The sequence below is a fragment of the Amblyomma americanum genome, chromosome 2 (assembly GCF_052857255.1).
Source record: "Amblyomma americanum isolate KBUSLIRL-KWMA chromosome 2, ASM5285725v1, whole genome shotgun sequence".
NCBI classification, from domain to species: domain Eukaryota; kingdom Metazoa; phylum Arthropoda; class Arachnida; order Ixodida; family Ixodidae; genus Amblyomma; species Amblyomma americanum.
Window position 1 is genome coordinate 49,386,371 of NC_135498.1, and position 5,677 is coordinate 49,392,047.

Here is a 5,677-nt window from a genome sequence, read left to right on the forward strand (position 1 = left end):
ACCCTTCCCTTACGGCGAGGTTCAGGTGTCCAACGATATATGAGACAGATACTGCGCCATTTCCTTTCCCCAAAAACCAATTATTATTATTATTATTAACCCGACCGCGGCGGCCGCGTTTCGATGGAGGCGAAACACATAGGAGCCAGTGTGCTGTGCGACGTCAGTGCTCGTTAAAGATCCCCAGGTGGTCGAAATTACTCCGGAGCCCTCCACTACGGCACCTCTTTCTTCCTTTCTTCTCTCAGTCCCTCCTTTATCCCTTCCCTTACTGCGCGGTTCAGGTGTCGGCCGAGATGTGAGGCAGATACTGCGTCATTTCCTTTCCCAAAATACCAATTTTCAATTTTTTTTTCAGTGACCTCATTATGAGCTTCTCCGCACGTTTTCGACGAGTTGAGGGGAAGCCTAAAGGGAGCTGCGGCTTTAATCGACGGTTACGGCACTGTTTTAAATGCTAGAGCAAAAAACACTTGGTATAATTTGCCTACATGCTTCACACATGCGAATCCTTCAATGTCGTGTAATTCTTAGAAAACGTTTCAGTTTCCCTTTAAGGAAAGTGCTGATATTTCTAAAATTGCAGCCTATCTTGCATGATGAATACAGGCCCTTTTGCCAGTGCTATGAGCAATGGTCTAATGGGTGGAAAACAAAAGGAAGCACCTAAGCTTATCGCCATTTTCCGAGACAAAGAAGTGACATCTATGTACCACGCCACGACCTTCCCATTCTACTCAGTCATAGAGCTTATTGCAAGGTCCATAAGAGTCGTATTTGTAACCACATAAGGCGCATTTTCCAGGACACCATTATATACCCGTGCCATCTCCGATATTGCTCTCACTCTATACGAGTAAAATGACACTATTCAGCTAAGACATATAACGACGGCGTTTACCCTGGTGAAAACCACCATTACAGCCACAGCTAATAAACTTGGCACAGGTTGCAGGCGCCGAGGCAACTAGCAGCCAATGTCTCCACGCAGACCTCTGAGGGCCCTTCTGCATGACTAGCGTCATCCTTCGTGGGCGCGTGAAGAATACCCGCGCACAATGGCGACTGCGTGAGCTCTTTCAGAAACCGCGGCGGCCCCGACGTGCCACATCATGCATAATACACGCGTCCGCGCGTTTCCTGCAAACGCATGCATGCAGCGAGATCCGCGAGTCCGATACTGCCTCGCACGCGGCTCCCTCTACAAGCGTGTCCATCGCAGAGGCGCCGGGAGACGCCATTTCGTGCTCGTGTGTGCGGGAGGGGGGTCTAAAAGCCGCAAACTGCCCGGCCGGAAGCTGTGTCGGAAGTGACGCCGGAACCGACGCCGGAAGCGCTGCGAAACGAGGGCGCTGAAAGCCAGCACTTCCTATTTGCCATGCGCCTGCCGCCGCCGCTCCAGCACAGTAGGCTACATACTACATTGTGCTTGCATGCTGACGAGACTCGCCGTTGGGGCCTCAAGCAAAACCCGTGACCGCCACGGCACGACTCATTGCGCCGGCGTTTTCAGGGGCTATGGCGTGCGTGCGTCGCTGTATGTGCCCAGCGCCGTATACGCTGACAAAGGCTACGTGGTGCAAAGCGAACACACAAAGAAGTGTTTGGGAGGTCGCCTTCTCCTTGAGGCTGTCCTTCGAAGTGCAGAGCAAAGACTGCATCACGCGTTCGCCTTTCAGGCTTCCGGTGCCACTTCTAGCCGCTTCCGGCCAGTGAGGGAGTGGGCTGCAGGAGAAAGGGATACCAGTGTCCCAAGCCTGTCCCGTCTCTCCCTTTGCTCCTCATTTTCATTTGCCGCTGAGCGGATTGTGTGATAGAGGTAACGTACAAGTTGAACTGAATTGAAAATGTTTGTCTTCAAGCAGCATCTTAGGAAAACAAAAATCTAGTGTTGGTCAGTGTTTCTGGGCTGAGGATAGAATGCTGGTGACTGTGTGGCTCAAGTCTCTAGCGCTGCGTCACTGCAATGGCCGTGTCTCATCGCTTTCACTTATGTATTTCGTGATACTGGCAATTCCAACGGGGACTTTTACAGGAGTTGGTTAGAAGTGTGTGTATACATTACGATGCAGGCAGTCACATAAGTATACAAAAGGGCAACTAAAAGGGGTTTCTGAGATAACGGACCTATGTTAACAGTATTACGTAGGGCAGAATGGAAATGCATAATCAACTTCTCTCGGTTTCAGGTCATGTACAGCAAGGACAAAAAGAAAGACAAGCCCGTGAAATATAGAAATGATAACACCATCCACATCATCACAAAATATACAAATTATAACTCGTCCACAGTTTCGCATCATCCCAGATTCCCATAATACATTGTAAGTAAAAGGATGATAGACTTCACTTCTGCTTCTACTTAGACTTATCCTTAGACTTCTGCGAAGGATGATAGCTTCACTAACTCGCTGCTGAGAGCACAGTTTGGCCAGCAGGTTCAACCAATTTGTCAACAGTAGGCTGTGCGACCGCCGTATATGTTTGCATTGTGGTGTGGCGTATCTGTGACGTTTATTTCTTTTATTTGTATGCATCTTTTAATGTGATTTTCTCTTGGACTCAGTATTTCGCGCACACTTGAGCGACGCAATCACACAGTGTGTGCGCAGTCTTGAACGGATCGATACTGATGACCAATTTAAGTTGACCTTTGTAGACAGTGTGCCGCATTACAGTCGCAAGGGGATCAGTTACACCATAACCGCAGCTTTTATTAGCTCGAAAGACCAAAAAGACAAATAGTGTATATTACCCCCTACCTCTATCCTTTCTTACTATCGCTTCCCCATTCTTCGCCTCTGCCTGTTTTTTTATTCCCGTTAGCCGCAGCTCAGGTACTTCAAGCTTCGATGGCAGATGCCGCGGCTAACATCTTATCCTTCGATCGTTATTTTATTTTATGAATAAAAAGCCCCTTAAAACGTAACAACCAAGAAGAAATGCAGCTGTCGCCACCACCGGCCGATTTCGGAAGTAAACTGTGTGCATCAACACGATTTTGCGTGCATCGACAAACGAAAGCCAAAGCCACAGAGCCACTGCATTCACAGCAGTGTACTTATGCAGACCTTTATTGGGCCCATTAACAATATACGACACACCTAGCTGAGGTGCGCTTAAAAGCAAGCACTGCTGGCACATTCCCTTCATCCCCCAATATGCATTCTTCGCTCAATTATAGCAGGGCACTAGATTTGTAAACTTGCAGTTCATCCCGAATCACCGGCGAGCCATCGCAACAGACTTCCCGTGATGCTGCACGAGCACTCGTTGCACGCCACGGCCAAGTCACGGAGAGCAATGCTACAGAAGTAGGGGTATTCGTACAGGACCGACTAAGGCCAATAAGGGCATCCCTTCCGTGTTGCCAGTGGAGCGTACACGTGCACTCATTCCTTTCGAGTGGCCACTGTCGTCAGTGGCGCAGGAAATTTCGAGGGCCTCCGAGCCCGGAGGATGCCCCGTATAGCCCCACTCACTCACTGAGTGACGTCACACTGCCTGGCCAAGAACGGCGGAGCTTTATGATCGGAGCGAAAGTTGTTCGAGCACTTTTCTCCGCTCGTTTTGGCCGAGGAGCAAATCTGACTGGCCACCACCGACGTCGGCACCAGCCAAGGAGTCCAGTGATATCGATGCGTAATAATGGCCGGACGGGAAGGAGGACAGGCGGTACTTGTCTCGAAGCAAAGAAGAACACTCGATTCCGCCACGCCTGACGTGGCCGTGCGCATGCATGTGCAGAGTCCAAGACAGAGTGACGAGCTCTGCGATCGTCCGCGACAACCGGCAGGCTGGAGGGCACAAAAAGGAACGGCACAGTGGAGCCCCCCTCCCCTTAATGCCAAAGCCACCGCCGCCTCCGGTCTGGTCAAGCGCTTGCGGCGCCTGCTTCTGCTGGACGGCCCACGACCGTTCACGGCTCGCCTGTCCCTGCCGCGACCGAGGCCCCTCCACCTCCAATGTCGCGATGGTAGTCGAGATTCGGGACCTCAGAGTCTCTCTCCCCGCTTCTGCTGCAGCCAGCGCTGTTGCTATGTTGTACTTGCGGTGAGGCGGCTGAAGTGGCCGGCAGGGAGCAGCAGCGTCGCGGGGCAAGCCGGTCAAGGGTCGGCGGGCTGTTGCGGGAGATGCAACGAAGCCGGCGTTGCTGCCGCTGTGGTGTGTATGGCCCGGCGGCGCGCTGCTTAAGCCTCGGAGATCCGAGCTGCCACGCCAGGATCAGTGCCGGTCAGATTTATACGAGTCGAGCATCCCTAGACGCAGCGCACCCCCTCCGCCCAACTTACGCCTCGCTGTTCTCCTCCCGCTCTTTCCCTTTTTTCCCTTTCTCTCAATCCCCATTCTCCTGCACGCCCAACCGAATCTCCATCCCCACCACATCGGCCGACGTCGTCGTTCGGATGCCCGACTGCTGGCGCGGGTGCGTGCTCTTTCTAGAGTGGCTCGCTGTTGGTGCGTTCCTGCGTGACCTCTTGTTTTAGTCCCGCGGGGCACAAGTTGGGGAAGTGGCGAGGGAAGATCGCGCAGGAAAAAGGAGGAACGCTAGGGAAATGCGGATTACGACAGATTCAGCGAAGGCGGCGGCTCTTTCCAAAATTGACCGCGCCACTTTGTAGGAGGGGGTGAGAGGGAAGAGCAGGAGACGGCTAGATAAAGGGAAGCCTCGCAGTCGCTTTTCGGGGCGCTATCCCTGGAGGAGGGGAAGAAGGGACGGAGAAGGACGGGAGAAAAGAGATCAGGTTTAAACGGCCCTTGCGCTCCTATTCTCGAGTGCGCGCCCCGGCAAGGTTCTGCGATTGTCGCGCTTGGCTGGCCCGGCAGATTTGCCCCTTGTTGCTTGCTGTAGCTCCCCCTCCTCCAGTTCCTCCTCTTTTGAATGACTGCGCCGGCTCAGCAGAGCTCGCAGGTCTCAACAGACTGCGCCCGACCATAGTTTAGGGGGGGGGGGGGGGGGGGGAGGGGTGGAGAGAAGGAAAATAGGGTGAGATTCCCTGCGGCCATTCTGGAGCTATGCTACCCGCTAAGAATTTTCCGGAGTCGAGGCGCCGCAGCCCGCCGCCTCTTTCTATTCTAGATTTTGTTTATAAAGGCGAGCCCGTTAGATCGTACAGCGTGGAGCGATTCTATTATTTCGGGAAAGTAGCGAGATGGCAGTATAAAAGAGAAAACCGGGGAGCGAGGCGGCGTACGATCATTGTCTCGTAGCGGAGTGGTTTTCAAGCGCGATAAAACTGAGCCTCAAACCTCCCCCCCCCCCCCCCTTTCTTTTTCTGCTCGCCATCTTCCTTCGCTACCCGCTCTTGCAACATACGCTGCAGGGAAAGCGGCTCAGTTTTCTCCACCGTCGCTGCTTGATTGTTTTTTTTCTTCGTTATTTCGCAATGCGAATTCCTTTTTCGTTCCTTGTCTGCCGTGGTGTGGTCGGCTCGAAAATTTTGTGGGCGGAGCAGTGTGCTCTGATGGGAGTTCGCCCGCTCATTCCCCGCGCTCCATTTACAGACACACGCACGCGGGATAGCTTTAAGTTGCTCCGGCCGCGATTCGCCGCCGTGTGTTTATTACTTTCTTTTTATTTTTGTACTGCTGGACGAGCGAAATTCGGGCAGCTAAGAGAGAGAGTGACGCATTAGTTTCGGCCCCCGGCGCTCAAAGCCGTTCATTCGACGGGCCT